Raw genomic sequence first — 20931 nt, forward strand, 5'->3', positions numbered from 1 at the left:
ACTGTACAGTTTTATCTAACTTTTTATCTCTATACTTCTCATTACTTATTCATCTATAGCTATTAATTTCTATATATTTCTATTAATTCCTATAGTAGCACTGTTCTGTGCACCTGCATTCTTTGTGTTTCTCCAAGTGTGTGTGTGTGTGTGTGTGTGTGTGTGTGTGTGTGTGTGTGTGTGTGTGTGTGTGTGTGTGTGTGTGTGTGTGTGTGTGTGTGTGTGTGTGTGTGTGTCAGGGGAGAGTGGTGTTCCTCGGGTGTGTTCCAACACTGGGAGGGAGGAACTCATGTCAGCTGATTACAGAAGAGAATAAAGAGACTCGGATAGACGTGAGTGGAATCCCAACACACTGTGCCGTCTCTGTCTCACTGTCTGGATCACTCTGTCTGACTCAAACAGCCAAACTGTCTCACTCTGCCTTGCTCTTCTTCTATACTACCTAACTCTGTCTCAGTCTAACCTACCTCAGCCTGTGTGTGTGTGTGTGTGGGGGGGTCTTACTGGTCTCAAGGTCACCATTACCACAGGAAATACAAATGACACAGCACAGGAAGGAACTCACTAACAGCTCCCTCCCTCTCTCCTGTGCCCTCGACCCCCACCTTTCTTCTTCACTCCCTCCATCCTCTCAAATGCCATTAGTCCACTTCCTGAATGAGAGAAGAGGAAATGGAGAAAAGATGCCCCTCTGCATGAAACACACACACACTGATGCACATCTGGGTTTGGCGGGTCTGAATTGATTTTGTCGAGGAAAACAACTTGGTGTAAATAAGAGTATCAAGTTACTATTTGGTAATTACTCTGTAGACTAATGGTGTGTGTGGTTGGGGCCGTTCCCTAGAACTGTACTGAGAATGGAAACCAGTAGTGGTGGAAACCAAACGTTAAGACTAAGCCAGGAGAGAAAAGACTGGTTGTGCTTGTCTGAGAGATGAGAAAATTCCTTTGCTTTTACCATGCATTATTCACCATGCATTATTCAACGTCTCCCATGGCGACCAGAGATATTTCAGCACGCTTCACTATTCACTCCTGAGCCACCGCTCGCTCACTGCCCAACTCACTTTTCAATTGCAAGGCAGAAAGGTTTATAGGGCAACTGCACTTCCTGATTTACCTCATTTTAGATTTGGTTCATTAAGAAATGCTAGTTGTCATGATGACTGAATTGAAACGTGAGTTGGTTTTGGGGTGTGGTTTGATGTGGGTGTCTCTTGTGTTTTCGCAGGTGGGAAGAGTTACTTTAATTATTTCGTCCATTAACTTCAGCCGGCTAGTGTGAGACCGTGGCAAAGTTGGATTGACTTTGGATAGCCTATCGCCGGGGCTAGTTAAAATTACACAATGTAAATGAGACAATATTTTCATGTTGCACATCTTTTAGTTGTCTAAAAGATGTGCTTGGAGAAGCCTAATTACCGTGACTAAACTGTCAGGTGGAATTTGACTGCCTTCATGACTCAAGATCGCCGATGTGGCGGTAATACGATACCCGCAACAGCCCTACATCACTGCATGAGGCGTGTCTGTGTGTGCGCGTGCTGGTCATGGCTCACAACAACACCATCATCCCAGACACCCTGGACCCACTCCAATTCTCATACCGCCCCAACAGATCCACAGATGACGCAACCTCTATTGAACTCCACACTGCTCTCTCCTACCTGGACCAGAGGAACGCCTATGTGAGAGTGCTGTTCATTGACTACAGCTCAACGTTCAACACCATAGTCCCCTCCAAGCTCATCACCAAGCTAAGAACCCTGGGACTAAACACCTCCCTCTGCAACTGGATCCTGGATTTCCTGATGGGCCGACCCAAGGTGGTAAGGGTAGGCAACAACACATCTGCCATGCTGATCCTCAACACGGGGGCCCCTCAGAGGTGTGTGCTCAGTCCCCTCCTGTAATCCCTGTTCACCCACAACTGGGTGGCCATCATTAAGTTTTCTGACTACACAACGGTGGTAGGCCTGATCACCGACAACAGTGCGACAGCCTATAGGGAGGAGGTCAGAGACCTGGCAGTGTGGTGCCAGGACAACAACCTCTCCCTCAACGTGAGCAAGACAAAGGAGATGATTGTGGACTACAGGTAAAGGAGGGCTGAACACGCTCCCGGGGCTGTAGTGGAGCGGGTTGAGAGTTTCAAGTTCCTTTGTGTCCACATCACCAACAAACTATCATGGTCCAAACACACCAAGGCAGTCGTGAAGAGGGAACGACAATGCCTTTTCCCCCTCAGGAGACTGAAAAGATTTGGCAGGTCTCCCCAGATCATCAAAAAGTTCTACAGAAGCACCATCGAGTGCATCCTGAACGGTTGCATCACCGCCTGGTATGGCAACTGCTTGGCATCCGACCATAAGGCGTTAGTGCTTGCGGCCCAGTATATCACTGAGGCCAAGCTTCCTGCCATCCAGGACCCTTATACCAGGCAGTGTCAGAGGAAGGTACAAAAAATGGTCAATGACTCCAGTCACCCAAGTCATAGACTGCTCTCTCTGCTACTGCACAGTAAGCGGTACCGATGCACCAAGTCTGGAACCAACAGGACCCTGAACAGATTCTACCCCCAAACCATAAGACTGCTAAATAGTTCACCAAATTGCTACCCGGACTATCTGCATTGACCCCTTTTGCACTAACTTTGTTTTACTCTTTACATAAGCTGCTGCTACTGTTTGCCTATCCTGTTGCCTAGTCACTCTATTCCAAATACATTCCAGTGCCTTAAAGAAAGTATTCACAACACTTGACTTTGTCTACATTTTGTTGTGTTAGTCTGAATTTAAAACAGATTCCATTGAGATTTTGTGTCACTGGCCTACACAAAATAGCCCCTAATGTCAAAGTGAAATTATGTTTATAGACATTTTTACAAAAAAATAAAAAGCTGAAAAGTCTTGAGTCAACAAGTATTCAACCGCTTTGTTACGGCAAGCCTAAATAAGTTTATGAGTAAAAATATATTTTATGGACTCACTCTGTGTGCAATAATTTTTTAAATGACAACCTCATCTCTGTACCTCACATATAATTAGCTGTAAGGTCCCTCAGTCAGGCAGTTAATTCCATACACAGATTAAACAAGGGAGGTTTTCCAATGCCTCGCAAAGAAGGGCACCTATTGGTAGATGGGTAGAAAAAAACAGACACTGAACATCCCTTTGAGCATGGTGAAGTTACTAATTACACTTTGCATGGTGTATCAATACACCCAGTCACTACGAAGATACAGTCATCCTTCCTAACTCAGTTGCCGGAGAGGAAGGAAGCCACTCAGGAATTCTTCACCATGAGGCTAATGGTGACTTTAAAACAGTTAAGAGTTTAATGGCTGTGATAGGAGACTACTGAGGATGGCTCAACAACATTGTAGTTACTCCACAATGTTAACCTAAATGACAGAGTGAAAAGAAAGAGGCCTGTACAGTATGAACATATTCCAAAACATGCATCCTTTTTGCAATAAGGCACGAAAGCAAAACTGCAAAAAAAGTGAGCCCCTAATCAAACCCACAAATGCTGATGCTCCAGATACTCAACTAGTCTAAAGAAGGCCAGTTTTATTGCTTCTTTAAATCAGAACAACAGTTTTCAGCTGTGCTAACATAATTGCAAAAGGGGTTTCTAATGATCAATTAGCCTTTTAAAATGATAAACTTGGATTAGCTAACACAATGTGCCATTGGAACACAGGAGTGATGGTTGCTGATAGTGAGCCTCTGTACGCCTATGTAGATATTTAATTGAAAAATCAGCTGTTTCCAGCTACAATAGTCATTTACAACATTAACAATGTCTACACTGTATTTCTGATCAATTTTATGTTATTTTAATGGACGAAAAAATTTGCTTTTCTTTCAAAAACAAGGAAATGTCTAAGTGACCCCAAACTTTTGAACGGTAGTGTATATTTAATACATTTTGAATTCAGACTGTAACACATCAAAATGTGGAATAAGTTGAGCAGTATAAATACTTTCTGAAGCCACTGTATCTACTTCAACTATCTTGTACACCTGCACATCGACTAGATATTGGAACCCCAAGTTATCGCTACTCATTGTGTATTTATTATTACTTTCATTATTATGTGCTATTAATTTTCTATTATTTCTCTATTTCCTTTCTCTCTGCATTGTTGAGAAGTAAGCATTTCACTATTGTTTACGAAGCATGTGACGAATACAATTTGATTTGATTTGTTTATGTCCTGTCCTGTCCTGTGCCATAACAGGCAGTGGGAAACACAAACATGTTGAGATGGAAATTAGAGTTCACATGCTCCTCTCAGATCTCTGCTGTTTAGCCAAAATATCCGGCTCAAACTCAGGAAAGGAGTAAATATTTATCACATTCAGGGTGCACGTCCACACAGACAGACCCCAGAGAACCCTTCAGTTAAATAACTTCTCTCTTATCTATCCCTCCATTAGGAAAACAGAGAGAGATGGTTTGGCTGGGTGCATGGGAAATAGGTAGTGAGATTATAACCTCTTTCTTTGACTGTGAATCCTAAATCAGTCTCTCAATCTACCTCTCGCTCTTTTTTTATAGTTCCTTCTTATTTATAGTTCCACTGTCTTTGTCTCTCCCTCTCTTGCCATATCTCCCTCGTGTTACATTCCCTGTCTCCTCCCCTATCTCTCCTCTCTTCACTAGTATCACACAGGGTGACCACATTTTAAAATACCCAAATGCAAGACATTGGGATGATTTTGTAGTACATTCAAAAATGTCCTGCAATATCTGGGACTATTTGGCCAAGGAAACATTTCTGGTTGGTCTCAGGGAATGTAAAAGAGTTAGTAAGGGAGACTTTTAAAACGGGATTAAGTGAAGTAGCATGTTCGTTCCACGTAAATAGTTCCTTTTGCGTCCCTCTATTTTAAGTAGAAATTGTGCACCAATATTGAATTTTAAAAGCCTGTTATATTAAATGAATTGTTCTTTAATATAGACCGCATGGAGAATTCAATAAATCAGATTTTTTATATGAATAAAGGCTTGCTAAAGTGCATTGAACATCTAATAGACAATTCATAGTGAAAAAGCAGGTGAGCTGGTCCTAATCTTTTTGGCCATTTTCTGGTGTTTTATGGCAGAAAACTGAGCGGGTGGAGCATAACACGTCAACCCTGTTACCCATAGATAGACAGGCTAGAAATGTTAAAGCAATATTCTTTTTGTTAATGAAGCTTGCATTCAATTGCCACTCCCTGCTGCACACAACAAGTTTCCATTCCCCCTGTCACAAGGAGATTTGGCACTTAATAGACACTTTTCTTATTTAACCTCTTGAGATGGGAAAAATTTAGCTTTTTATGAAGTTGAATATGTGGTCTTTATGACCATGTTAATTATTATTTCTTTTTTTATACCAAGTTACACTTCTCAAGAGGCACTGAATTGGTGGAACAACCAATATCAGATCTCAACAATGATTGGAGAAATGTTTAAAGGCCCAGTGCAGTCAAAAACGTGATTACCCTGTGTTTTATATGCACTACATGACCAAAAGGTATGTGGACACCTACTCGTCGAACATCTAATTCCAAAACAATGGGCATTAATATGGAGTATGGTCCCCACCTTTGCTGCTTTAACAGCTTCCACTCCTCTGGGAAGGCTTTCCACTAGATGTTGGAATATTGCTGCGGGGACTTGCTTCCATTCAGCCACAAGAGTATTAGTGAGGTTGGGCACTGATTTTGGGCGATTAGGCCTGGCTCACAGTTGCCGTTCCAATTCATCCCAAAGATGTTCGATAGGGTTGAGGTCAGGGCTATGTGCAGGCCAGTCAAGTTCTTCCACACCGATCTCGACAAACTATTTCTGTATGGACCTCACTTTGTGCACGGGGGAATTGTCATGCTGAAACAGGAAAGGGGCTTCCCCAAACTGTTGCAACAAAGTTGGAAGCACAGAATCATCTAGTATGTCATTGTATGCTCATTAAAAACAACCCCAGATCATTATTCCTCCTACACCAAACTTTACACTATGCATTCGGGCAGGTAGCGTTCTCCTGCCATCCGCCAAACCCAGATTCGTCCGTTGGACTGCCAGATGATGAAGCGTGATTCATCACTCCAGAGAACCACTGCTCCAGAGTCTAATGACGGCTAGCTTTACACCACTCCAGCTGAAGATTGGCATTGCGCATGGTGATCTTAGGCTTGTGTGCTGCTGCTCAGCCATGGAAACCCAATTCACAAAGCTCCCGACGAACAGTTATTGTGCTGACGTTGCTTACAGAGGTAGTTTCGAACTCTGTAGTGAGTGTAGCAACCGAGGACAGACGATTTTTACACGCTACGTGCTTCAGGACTCGACAGTCCGGTTCTGTGAGCTTATCTACCTCTTTGCGGTTGAGCCATTATTGCTCCTAGACATTTCCACTTCACAATAACAGCACTTACAGTTGACTGGGGCAGCTCTAGCAGAAATTTGACAAACTGATTTGTTGGAAAAGTGGCATCCTATTACGGTGCCATGTAGAAAGTCACTGAGCTCTTCAGTAAGGCCATTCTACTGCCAAAGTTTGTCTATGGAGATTACATGGCTGTGCACTCGATTTTATACACCTGTCAGCAACGGGTGTGGCTGAAATAGCGGAATTCACTCATTTGAAGATTATATATACAAAAGTATGTGGACAGTGTATATTTTCCCACTATGAGGTTTGAATAATACTGTGCAATTGTGAAAATTATGATAATGCCTTTTTAGTGTAAGAGCTGTTTGAAAAGACAGCCTGAAATTTCAGCCTGTTTTGGTGGGATGGAGTTTTGGACTGCCTGGTGACATCACCAGACTGTACATTTGTTAATAGACCAATAAGAAAGAGTTCCAAACCTTTCTGCCAATAACAGCTAGTTTTCAGTTTTCCCCTCCCCACGCAGACCACTCCCAGACAGTTCTAGAAAAATGTTTTGCTTGAGAAGTTGCATTTTGACTGAAAACAATCAATCACAGTCGGGTACTTAATTGTTACCCAGAAATAATTTGACATTGAGATAAAAATGGCTGCATTGAGCCTTTAACATCACCAGTACCACATCCTTATGATATACAGTGAGTGTACAAAATATTAGGAACGCCTTCTTAATATTGGATTGCACCCCCTTTAGCCCTCAGAACAGGGTTAAAGGGGTTAATTTTTTATTAAATGCGGGACTGTCCTGCACAATCCGGGACATGTGGTCACCTTAGTCACACTGCTCTCCAGCACAATAACCCAAACAGCCCCTGTACTGTTCCATCACAGGACAATGTTGATATACAGTATGTACTGTACCTGCTCTCTCACTCAGGTAATTGAAGGTGGGTCTACAGCAGCATCAGCAGTAGTTAGGACCCTAACTGACTGCATTCCTTTTATCACTGATGTCATTATCAGCCATCGTAAACATCTCTTAGCCATAAAGCCATAACAGTATCTCTCACACACACACACACACACACACACACACACACACACACACACACACACACACACACACACACACACACACACACACACACACACACACACACACACACACACACACACACACACACACACACACACACACTATAATACGAGAGGTGGGTCTGTGGGCAGATGCTGCGTCAGATACACCCATCCAGAGATTTATTTGAGTGTAAATGATAGCCACAAAGGGCTAGGAGCTGCACTGAACTGCACTACTCTTCCACAATCTGACCTGGTCTTCCAACGCAAAGAGGAGATAAGAGATTTAGACTGAGCGCAGAGGGGAAGAGATTAAAGTCCTAGTGAGGTGGAGTCAATATAAAATATTTTCAGATGGATGAAAGACACTGTCCTGGGTGGATTCTGTGGTACTATGATACGGTGCATTCGGAAAGTAATCAGATCCCTTCACTTTTTCCACATTTTGTTACGTTACAGCCTTATTCTGAAATGGATTAAGTAAATGTTTTTCCTCATCAATCTACACACAATACACCACAACGACAAAGCGAAAACAGGTTTTCAGAAATACCTTATTTACAAAAGTATTCAGACACTTTCCTATGAGACTCGAAATTGAGCTCAGGTGCATCCTGTTTCCATTGATCATCCTTGAGATGTTTCTACAACTTGGAGTACACCTGCGGTAAATTCAATTGATTGGACATTATTTGGAAAGGCCCGTCTATATTTTTTATTTATTGTTATTTAACCTTTATTTTACTAGGCAAGTCAGTTAAGAACAATTTCTTATTTACAATGATGGCCTACCCCGGCCAAACCCTAACCAGGACAACGCTGGGCCAATTGTGCGCCGCCCTATGGGAGTCCCGATCATGGCCGGTTGTGATACAGCCCGGGATCGAACCCAGTTCTGTAGTGACGCCTCTAGTACTGCGATGCAGTGCCTTAGACCGCTGTGCCACTCGGGAGCCCCCATATAAGGTCAGTGCATGTCAGAGCAAAAACCAAGCCATGAGGTAAAGGAATTGTCCGTAGAGCTCCGAGACAGGATTGTGTCGAGACAAGATCTGGGGAAGGGTATCAAAAAATGTCTGTAGCATTGAAGGTCCCCAAGAACACAGTGGCCTCCATCATTCTTAAATGGGAGAAGTTTGGAACCACCAAGACGCTACCTAGAGCTGGCCACCCGGCCAAACTGAGCAATCGGGGGTGAAGGGCTTTGGTCAAGGAGGTGACCATGAACCCGATGGTCACTCTGACAGAGCTCCAGAGTTCCTCTGTGGAGATGGGAGAACCTTCCAGAAGGACAACCATCTCTGCAGGACTCCACTAATCAGGCATTTATGGTAGAGTGACCAGACGGAAGCCATTCCTCAGTAAAAGGCACAGGACAGCCCTCGTGGAGTTTGCCAAAAGGCACCTAAAGGACTCTCAGAATATGCAAACAAGATTATCTGGAGTGCTTAAAACAAGATTGAACTCCTTGGCCTGAATGTCAAGCGTCACATCTGGAGGAAACCAGGCACTGCTCACCACCTGGCCAATGCTATCCCTACGGTGAAGCATGGTGGTGGCAGCATCATGATGTGGGGATGTTTTTCAACAGCAGGGACTGGGAGACTAGTCAGGATCGAGGGAAAGATGAACGTAGCAAAGAATAGAGAGATCCTTGATGAAAACCTGCTCCAGAGCGCTCAGGTCCTCAGACTGGGGCGAAGGTTCACCTTCCAACAGGACAATGACCTTAAGCACACAGCCAAGACAACGCAGGAGTGGCTTCGGGACAAGTCTCTGAATGTCCTTGAGTGGCCCAGCCAGAGCTCGGACTTGAAAACAATCGGACATCTCTGGAGAGACCTGAAAAAAAGCTGTGCAGCAACGCTCCCCATCCAACCTGACAGAGCTTGAGAGTATCTGCAGAGAAGAATGGGAGAAAGCTGCCAAAGCTGCTTCAACAGTATACTGAGTAAAGGGTCTGAATACTTCTGTAAATGTAATTTTTCAAATTGTTATTTGTAATACACTTGCAAACAATTCTACAAACCTGGTTTGCTTTGTCATTATGGGGTATTGTGTGTACAGTCGTGGCCAAAAGTTTTGAGAATGACACAAATATTAATTTTCACAAAGTTTGCTGCTTCAGTGTTTTTAGATATTTTTGTCAGATGTTACTATGGAATACTGAAGTATAATTACAAGCATTTCATAAGTGTCAAAGGCTTTTATTGACAATTACATGAAGTTGATGCAAAGAGTCAATATTGGCAATGCTGACCCTTCTTTTTCAAGACCTCTGCAATCCGCCCTGGCATGCTGTCAATTAACTTTTGGACCACATCCTGACTGATGGCAGCCCATTCTTGCATAATTAATGCTTGGAGTTTGTCAGAATTTCTGGGTTTTTGTTTGTCCAGCCGCCTCTTGAGGATTGACCACAAGTTCTCAATGGGATTAAGGTCTGGGGAGTTTCCTGGCCATGGACCCAAAATATCAATGTTTTGTTCCCCGAGCCACTTAGTTATCACTTTTGCCTTATGGCAAGGTGCTCCATCATGCTGGAAAAGGCATTGTTCGTCACCAAACTGTTCCTGGATGGTTGGGAGAAGTTGCTCTCGGAGGATGTGTTGGTACCATTCTTTATTCATGGCTGTGTTCTTAGGCAAAATTGTGAGTGAGCCCACTCCCTTGGCTGAGAAGCAACCCCACACATGAATGGTCTCAGGATGCTTAACTGTTGGCATGACACAGGACTGATGGTAGCGCTCACATTGTCTTCTCCGGACAAGCTTTTTTCCGGATGCCCCAAACAATCGGAAAGGGTTTCATCAGAGAAAATTACTTTACCCCAGTCCTCAGCAGTCCAATCCCTGTACCTTTTGCAGAATATCAGTCTGTCCCTGGTGTTTTTCCTGGAGAGAAGTGGCTTTTTTGCTGCCCTTCTTGACACCAGGCCATCCTCCAAAAGTCTTCGCCTCACTGTGCGTGCAGATGCACTCAAACCTGCCTGCTGCCATTCCTGAGCAAGCTCTGTACTGGTGGTGCCCCGATCCCGCAGCTGAATCAACTTTAGGAGACGGTCCTGGCGCTTGCTGGACTTTCTTGGGCGCACTGAAGCCTTCTTCACAACAATTGAACCGCTCTCCTTGAAGTTCTTGATGATCCGATAAATGGTTGATTTAGGTGCAATCTTACTGGCAGCAATATCCTTGCCTGTGAAGCCCTTTTTGTGCAAAGCAATGATGACGGCACGTGTTTCCTTGCAGGTAACCTTGGTTGACAGAGGAAGAACAATGATTCCAAGCACCACCCTCCTTTTGAAGCTTCCAGTCTGTTATTCAAACTCAATCAGCATGACAGAGTGATCTCCAGCCTTGTCCTCGTCAACACTCACACCTGTGTTAACGAGGGAATCACTGACATGATGTCAGCTGGTCCTTTTGTGGCAGGGCTGAAATGCAGTGGAAATGTTTTGGGGGGGATTTAGTTCATTTGCATGGCAAAGAGGGACTTTGCAATTAATTGCAATTCAACTGATCACTCTTCATAACATTCTGGAGTATATGCAAATTGCCATCATACAAACTGAGGCAGCAGACTGTGAAAATTAATATTTGTGTCATTCTCAAAACTTTTGGCCACGACCGTAGATCGATGAGAAAAAAATAACAATTTAATCAGTTTTAGAATAAGGCTGTAACGTAACAAAATGTGGAAAAAGTGAAGGGGTCTGAATAGCTTCCGAATGCACTGTATATGGATTCATTTTGTATCAGGGGAAAGTAGATACTAATTGTCAGAGACTGTTATGGTGAGATATGGCCGTCAGTCTACTACACCATCACAGCCACTTTGGGTCACAGAGATAACCTACCACCAATGCCACCAGGGAGGCCCTTCCCCATACCTCTTTCCTGCCCATGTCCTCACTCCTGCCCTCAGTCCTCATCCCAGCCTACCCCTGCCCATGTACTCCCCTTCTCCCATGGCCCTGTCCACTCCCCTGACCTCAGTCCTCAGCCCAACCCATCTCTGCCCCTGTCCACTCCCCTGACCTCAGTCCTCAGCCCAACCCATCTCTGCCCCTGTCCACTCCCCTGACCTCAGTCCTCAGCCCAACCCATCTCTGCCCCTGTCCTCCCCCCTGCCCTCAGTCCTCAGCCCAACCCATCTCTGCCCCTGTCCTCCCCCCTGCCCTCAGTCCTCAGCCCAACCCATCTCTGCCCCTGTCCTCCCCACTGCCCTCACTCTCACTCCAGAAGAGTGCAAACACGCCTCCCCGACATGTCCAAACACGCGTGTGACATGACACAGCAGCGGAAAACACACTCCTGGGGACTGCTAGACTACAAGCATGATAGTGCAAGAGACCACAGAGGGAGATGGAGAGAGCGAGAAGAGAGAGAGAGAGAGAGAGAGAGAGAGAGAGAGAGAGAGAGAGAGAGAGAGAGAGAGAGAGAGAGAGAGAGAGAGAGAGAGAGAGAGAAGAAAGAGAGAGGGAGAACGGGAATGAGAGAGGGAGAGAGATGAGAGAGGTGACTTATCTGAAGATAGTCAGCTTATTGTAACAATGTCTATCTGTTAGAGTGGGTGAAAGACAGACGCAGAGAAAACAGTAAGCAAGCAAAAAGTAGTTATTGTAGAGAGAAGTTATAGTTTAACATGATATGAAATTCAGAAAGTTGTAGACAGTGGTTTACAAATCAGCTGCTAACACACAAGCTATTAGCTCTTCAGGTGACATCTCTCTGCTATGGTCTGTGAACTGTTCTCAACGTTAGCACGACTGTCACAAGACAATCACATTCTCATTTTCATTCTGACTAAACTGGTAAAAACAGCTCCATATCTGCTCCCCACCATCAACAAATCTCTCTCTCTCTCCTGTGAGTCACTCTCACACTGCTCCTCAGCTTGGCTTAAAAACAGGAGAGTCGAGGAGATTGGAGGAGAGAAGGGCTCTGTTGCCTGGAAACAGACTGGGGGTCCCTTCGATCCCCCACACAACCATCTCCTCCACCCCCCATTGGTCCACCAATCAGCTTGGCACCCACAATGCGCTAAGCCAGTAGATCCAAGAGAGTATGTCCTGGTAATGTGCTTATGTGATAAATACAAAATGTATACACACAACCACACATTGATCCTGCTCAGAAAAATATATGTAAAAGCAGATTAATAGAATCAAATGTTACAAACTGAAAGAATCTCTAGGTTTATGTATACAGGTAACTGCCAAAATAATGGAAACACTTGAGTAAATGATGGCTACAACGTATATTGAAAGCAAGTGCTTCCACACAGGTGTGGTTCCGGCGTTAATGAAGCAATTAACATTCCGTCATGTATAAAAATGCTTTGCAGGCCTTTATTTTGGCCTCCATGACAATACCCCCATCCACAGAGCACGAGTCGTCACTGAATGGTTTGACGAGCATGAAAATGATGTAAACCATATGCCATGGCAGTCTCAGTCACCATATCTCAACCCAATCGGAAAATTATGGGAGATTCAGGAGCGGCACCTGAGACAGTGTTTTCCCCCACCATCAACAAAACCAAATTGTACGTGCGTACACATGCATACACACACTCGCATTCAAACGCACACACACACACATATAAATAGTGCCACACATGCACCCAAACACATAAGTAGGCCTTGCTGTTTTGATTTTTGTTGTCCTTGATGTCTTTTGTTTTTACATTGTTGTTTTTTGCTGTTTTCCTTTATTTTTGTATTTTTTCTCTTTTGTTCTGTTTGTTGGTTGTTGTTACACTGGGTCTTTGGTGGGTTTTGGTTGGGTTGAAGGGGGACGGTGGCTTGGGTGGGGGGGCGGGGGTCTTGGATGGTTGATGGCCTGACGGTTGGGAGCTTGGGCCGGTGGCCGAGAGGTCGCTGGTTCGGGTCCCCGTTTCGCCTGGGTGGGGGATCTGTCCTTGTGCCCTTGGGCAGGGCGCTTGACCCTTTTTGCTCCTGTGGGTCCCTCTGGATGGGAATGTCTGCTAGATGACTGAATATAATGTAAATGTTGAGCGGCTTCACTGCAGGTAGATTGCATCTTTTAAAATTCAATAATAAAAAAACATAATAATAATAATAAAAAATAAAAACAAATTATGGAATTTCTTGTGAAAGAATGGTGTCACATCCCTCCAATAGATTTCCAGACGATATAATCTATGCCAAGGCGTACTGGAGGTGTTCTGGCTTGTGGTGGCCCATCGCCCTATTAAGACACATTAACTTGTTGTTTCCTTTATTGAGGCAGTTACTTGTATGTGTGTGTTCTTTCTAAATACATTGTGTCCTGGTAAGTACCCTGTGATGTCATGATTGGGGAATGTAATAAGGTGATGAGGCCATCACAGCCACAGAAATGCACTCTGGTAGGCTTGTACTAACAGGCAGGAAAGTGCAGGCACACACACAGGCATCGAGAGTCATTGGAGTGATTCCTCACAAAACCCAGACATAAAAAGACTATTATTTGAGGGATTTTCACAAAATGTCATTCATAAAATAATCATTTGAAGGAAGGATTGTTGATATATATTCTACATTTGTATCTAAAAGTTTGCATATTTAGGACATTTTGGCCTTACTCAGGCCTCCTTTAAGACTCCATAGTGTTTCATCTGTAGGTGTTACAAAGCAAACGTTTGTGTCATATGAAGCTTTACTGCTCGGTCTGTAATATGAGTAGTATTTTGGATTTCAATAACTTTTGTTTACATACATTTATGAATATTGAAAAATATGAACATGAATATTGACTTCATTTTATATTTGGCAAATGTTTCCATATATTGTTGAACATAATATATTATACGGGAATATACATGTCCAGAGTGGGATCTCTGCCATTTTTAGCGTTATGATCCAATTTGTAAGCATTACCAACAGAGTGAATGTGAAAATGGATTCAAAATGGTTGCCATCTACTGGTGATTTGCAGGATGTGCAATGATATAAGTAAAAGAAAGGCTGTGATTGGTTACTGTACATTGCCTACTATACCAATTTCTCAAAAAACTGGCCATAACTTTAAAACTAGCAGAGATCCCACTTTGGAACTTTGATATTCCTGTAGTGTATTTTATGTTCAATATTTTCAATATTCATGTTTATATTTGTCAATACATATATGTATTTTTGTATTGAAATCAAAATACTACTCATATCACAGAGCAAACGGTAAAGCTTCATATGACATCCATTTTTGCTTAAAGGAGGCCTGAGTAAGGCCAAAACGTCATAAATATGCCAACTTTAATCAAGTATTTCTCAATTATGCTTTTAGATACAAATGTTACATATATGTCAACAATCCTTTCTCCAAAGGCCTATTCTATGGATTACATTTTGTGAAAATCCCCAAAATCATGATATTTATTTTCTCTGGGTTTCTTGAGGAATGACTCATAGACTGTTTGCTAGTGGGTGGAGTGTGGAGAGTAGTGTGTGTGTGTGTGTGTGTGTGCGTGTGTGTGTGTGTGTGTGTACGTAGGGGACAGGGTCATATCAGGACAAGGGTGTTTCCAGTTAAACAGAGCAGTCCCTTGTGTTCAGCTACCACACCCTACTTTCCCTGGATCCCTGGCAGAGGCCCCCAAAAATACCTGTCTGTGTCTGTGTGCGTGCATGGGTGTAGGGGAGGAATGGGGGAGAAAGCGTGTGTAGAGATAGGAGGTGGAGGGGGGTAGAAAGGGGGTGTGGGGCTTGAGCAGGTATTGGAGTTGGTTGAATATGTATGCATGCGTGTGTATGTATCATTCCTGGCCCGTGTGTCTGTCTATGCATGAGTATATTAGTGTGTCTGTATGTGTGAGTTCTTGTACTTCGAGAGAGATCGCTTCATCAGAGGAGGTTGCTTTGTGCTTGATCTGCTCTCCTCCCTAACAGCACAGTGTCAGAGCTAACATCCCCCCAGTGATTAAAAAAAAGAAGTATTTAATTTAACCTTCATTTAACTAGGCAAGTTAGTTAAGAACAAATTCGTATTTACAATGACGGCCTACCCCCCTATGAGACTCCCAATCAAGGCCGGATGTGATACAGCCTGGATTCAAACCAGGGACTGTAGTGACGCCTCTTGCACTGAGACGCAGTGCCTTAGACTGTTGCACCACTCGGGAGCCTGCCTGATACCACAGGCAGGTTCCCCACCGCACCGCAGCACCTAGCCTAGCAGCCTGAAGCCTGATTGGCAGTACAGACTAAAGGGAGAAAAGCTTAGAATGGATATTACTTTTTTCGTAGCAGGTTAGGAGAATTTACACAGCAGGTTAGGATAATTAACGTATAAGGTCAGGAGACTTAGGTTAAGGTTAGTAAAAAGGTTAGGGTTAGCAAACATGCTATCCTAACCTGCTACGAAAAGTCCCTTCCTGTCTTAGCTGTACTCGTTCTAGTTACAAACCTGATTGGCACTTGTTCTTGTCTGACTGAGAAACAGCGTTTCATGCTGGATGAGCACTCTGCTCACACAAACACACATTATTATTACTATTACGTTTTACTTTTCTATTATTTCTCTATTTTCTTTCTCTCTGCATTGTTGGGAAAGTCCCGTAAGCAAGGATTTCACTGTTAGTCTACACCTGTTGTTTAAGGAAGCATGTGACGAATCAAATTTGATTTGATTTGACATACACACACACAGTTGAATTTATAAAGCACACGCACGATAACAACCAACAGCTGAGGAACTCTTTATATTGTACTGTACATACATCCTCACACACATACACCAACATATATATACACACACACACGCATAGCCTTTGTAAAATAATATGCAATTCTTCAATAAGAAAACCAGTGTTTAAATGTCAGTTTCTACCCAAAGTTGTGTGTGTGTGTGTGTGTGTGTGTGTGTGTGTGTGTGTGTGTGTGTGTGTGTGTGTGTGTGTGTGTGTGTGTGTGTGTGTGTGTGTGTGTGTGTGTGTGTGTGTGTGTGTGTGTGTGTGTGTGTGGTAGGGGCTTTGTTAACATGCTTGAGTTGCTTTTACAGGTCTTACAAGCAATTTCATGCTGGCATGATTCTCTTTCCATCCTGTTTAATTTGCTCATGTTTGTGTTCAACTCCCTATGATCACAAAGAAATTAGTTCTGATAATAGTGTGATATCAATAAAGCAGAACAAGTATAGACCATTGTTTCAAAAAGGTAGGGGGATTAACTTGATAAGAAATGGGATAGAAGTCAGCTAGATGAGTGGTGCCTATAAGAGCTGGACAAGGAGGCAGGATTAGCTGGCAAGAAGTAGGGTAGAGTTTAGTGGTGTCTACATAGCCTGGCCTGGCTTGCTAGGCTTATAGTGGTACTCTGCGTGATGGAGATTGGAGACACAGCTACAAATGAGACTAGTACTTATCATGGCTCTAAAAAGAGCTGGATTAAATGTTAGAAAATGGGTCAGAAACTAGAGAGGTGAGTGATGCTACATGGTTCTCTTTACAGGCCCAATCCAGAGATCAAACTAATGGAGTATGACTGTTGTGGACCTGATATGGGAGAACATTGGCACAGCATTATAGTGTCACCACATAACACTGAGAATCATCCCGCTTCTTTGTTACCTTCCAACCTCTCACAGAATCCTCAGGAACAATCTCACTGACCTGCGTGGATCGAAGTCTTATTCTTAAAAGCAAGGTTATTATAGTAAACGAAAACAGAACAGTGAATTCAGCTTACTGCAGTGGCCTGCCCAGTCACCAGATCTCAATCCAATTGAGCATCTGTGGGAGGAGATGGAACGAGCTAGAGATCCACTCCCAGCCAACTTGACACAACTGTGGGAAGCATTGGAGTCAAAATGGGCCAGAAACCCAGTGGAACGCTTTCGACACCTTGTAAAGTCCATGCCCCGACAAACTGAGGCTGTTCTGAGGGCATACTGGGGAGCAACTAAATATTAGGAAGGTGTTTACTCGGTGTAAATTGGCATTCCAGCAACTTTGAGAAAAAACTGTTATATCAGCGTTGTTCCTGTTGTTCACACGTGTATCTGCCCTGTCATTGGCTAGAATGTCCCCTCCTGATCCTGCCCTCTCCCGCCTGCCTTCTGCCTTTCTGGACATTTATTCCCATTGTTAGAGCGGTCAGTCCAGTATCTTGTCAATATATAGATAATCTGATCACTATCACTAGCTAACAGGGCGAAAAATAGCTACATAGCTAACTCGATTCTTACATGTACTACTAAAGTTAAAAAGCATTGGATTGGTGTAAACATGGGCGAGAGGAAGTTTCCTTCTTCCTTATTTTTGCACCAGTCTCAGCGCTATTCTTTTTAAATCCAAGTCACAATGAGACTGACTTAATAATTTAAATTTAACCCATCACCTTATGTATTACTGCCCCCCAGTTGAAAGTAGTGACATCCCAAAAAACTATACAACATCAATGGCTCCTAGCCTCCCACGCATGCTTTCCGCCCCTAACACTAAAAGTGAAAATAAAAATATAAAAACCAAATAGAGATAGTTTTATACAACTAAAAATAAATCGAAACGAGCAAATACGGTGAGCAAATACGGTGTGAAAACGAACTGAAACTAAACTGAATTTGAAATAAAAAATAAAATAAAATCCCAAAACTATTATAACCTTGTTTGAAAGACAGAAAAGCAATATTCTGTGAGTTAGCTTCTAATTGGTCCATTTCCGAGCTGATCGAAATAATGTAAAAATAGCTTGTTTTGATGACTCCGTGTCCCTCCTCGAATGAAATTTGCTCATTTAGCATGGAGAAGGCAATTTAAAAAGCACTTAGCAGAACTGTAAACGTTGTTTCCCTGGCTGAAACACCCAGACTGAAGATGAAATCAATACAGCAGGACTCTCCACTTCATTCATCACTCTTTCTTCCCTCACTTTTCCCTGGATTTCCTGGAATACCGGCTCACGTCAGACACATAATGTATACTCTCACACACACAGTTGCGCATGCGAGCACACACGCACGCACGCACGCACGCACACACGCACGCACACAAAGTACACACACAGACACACAGATAATACAATAGTATAGTAATACAGATGGATACCAAAGCCTTGACACCATGGAATGAGCTGAGCACAGGAAGTATCTTAAAAGAACTGACTCAACTCTCTCTATCCATCCCGAACAGTAATTAGCTGTCTGAAAAGAATTACCACAAATATGCTTGATTACATCTTCATCAGCCTCAAAGTCAGACGATTGAAACAAATGATGAACCGCATCAAATCAAGGTGTTTTCCTTTTTCAATAACGCCGACCATAATGGTCTCCCTATCTCTGTTAATTGAGCTGTGTAAAGTAGCTACAGTATCTGTGTGGTAGATTGGTTCTGATTGGATCTCACAATCACCGTTAATTGAAAGTGACCCTGGCTAATTACAACCCACAGATTACATCCAGAAGAAGAACATGGACAAATTTGTGCCATTTATTTTGCTCACCACATGCATGCCTGTACTTAATTTATGCATTTACCGAAAGTAATAGAAGAAGCTGAAACTGTGGAGTTTTCTAAAGATGAATTGTTGCCAGTAATTGTGTTTCTCTCTATGAAGTTATGTAGTTAGACTGTGTCTGGTGTTGTTACCAGTAAGATTTAGAGGAGGCAGGATGAAGAGGGAATAGGCAAGATGAGATTCCTCTCTTCCTTCCATTCCTTCCCTCTTTCTGTGACTCAGATTCATGCTGCCTCTGTCCAGCCCCCCCCTCTCCATCTCCCTCTCTCTTTCCATCTATCTCTCCCACTTTCTCTCTCTTCATAGCTCTCTCCCTTTCCATCCCCCACTCTCCCCCTTGTTCTCTCCCCCCTCATTGTCTCTCCCTCACCCTCCAATTTCCATTCCTCACTCTCTCACTCCCCCCACCCCACCCTTCTCTCTCAGGGCTCAGAGGTCGGGCCGCCCTCCAGCGCTCCTCTCCCCAGAGCCAGGATGACATCATCACAGTGCTGCTGCTTCGTTTCCCAGGAGACTATTCATCACACATCATCACCAGAATCAGCATCATCTTCCTGCACACACAAATACACGCACACCTCTTCCACACACTGTGCACCGTGCCCCCACCTCCCTATCTGCCTCCAACTACCCTGAGAGGGGGTCTGTGGGGGGAGTAGTTGCCCACTAGGCCTGCAGCGAGAGAGAGAGAGGAGAAAGCAAAAAGCTACGACCTGTGCACTCTCAACAATGCGTCTCAATAAACCACGCCACACAAAATCTGATGAGTCAGACTGGCTCCAGAGAAAGAACAACTTCAAAAAGCAGGAGACCCCTCCACCTCCACCTCCCTCAGGCGAGAAAGAGAAAAGACAAAGGAAGTGTTTATACACATTCCAGCTCAGGCTCTGGACATGCTTACATGACTTTCCCTGTTACGACCGAGAGTCGTCTGTTCTTTTGACCAATTGATTGGTCAACATTTTTAAATGTGTATTTGTCTATATATAGACACACCCTATGTTTGAATAAAATCAACTATATGTAGGCTACTTTGCCTGATGCTTTAAGAACTGCAATTAAAACCAGAAGAAAAAAACCTGTTCCCGTCCAGACCCTCCTCCTCCTCCCGCTGCTGCTGGCCTTGGCAGATTCTGCCGTTATGCTCCTAATAGGCCACACCAGTGGTCGGCAACCTTTTCCATTTGGAGTGCCAAGTTATCGTACCATTCCTACTGATCTGCATGCCAGTTATATGCACATTTTCGTGGAATAGTTTCATTTCATTTATAATAAAGTTGTCATATCTCAAAATCAATGTCCTGTGGTTAATCCATCTAAATGAAAATGATACAAATGTAAAAGTAACTTCTATTGCCATTGCCAATATGTAAAAATAGCCAATAAATAAAAACATTGCAGCCAGCCAGGTAGAAAATATCCTGATAAAAATAAATATCCTATAAATCACATTGGCTATGCATGGTCTGTCTGAAACGAACTTGAAACATTGTATCAACTATTAACTTGGGTCCTGCCTGAAGCTGGTGCTAGCAAACTTGCAACATTGTATAAAATATTCTGGAACCTCAGTTTCCTGCACCAGTGAGCTCCAGACAGACCGACACAGCTGTAGGCTATTTGCGCAAGCATAAGAAGTAATCAGGTAGCCTTTTTTTAATGACATTTCCATCATCAGAGCATAACATTTTTTCCCCTTTCATGCTGACTGGTTATGGAAAGGGAGAGAGTTGGAAATATTTTTCAAATAGGCTACGTTAAGGAACTATTGTCATTCTCAATGGATGTAAAAACAGACTTGGTTAACTTGCTTTTCGAAGCGAAGAAAAAATTGCTGTGAGAAGTTCCACAGTAGTTTCACAGGCTCCTGAGTGGCGCAGCGGTCTAAGGCACTCAGTGGTAGAGGTGTCACTACAGACCCTGGTTCAATTCCAGGCTGTATCACAACTGGCCGTGATTTGGAGTCCCATAGGGCGGCGCACAATAGGCCCAGCGTCGTCCGGGTTAC

At 43.4% G+C, this 20931-nt stretch overlaps 1 protein-coding gene across 1 annotated transcript in view; it reads right to left on the minus strand.

The window, feature by feature from the left end:
* The window catches only part of LOC139576613 (single-stranded DNA-binding protein 2-like), a 91562-nt gene that overhangs the window by 20365 nt on the left and 50266 nt on the right, over nt 1-20931 (minus strand). The window lies entirely within an intron of this gene.

Source organism: Salvelinus alpinus, chromosome 5, assembly GCF_045679555.1.
Source record: "Salvelinus alpinus chromosome 5, SLU_Salpinus.1, whole genome shotgun sequence".
Taxonomy (NCBI): domain Eukaryota; kingdom Metazoa; phylum Chordata; class Actinopteri; order Salmoniformes; family Salmonidae; genus Salvelinus; species Salvelinus alpinus.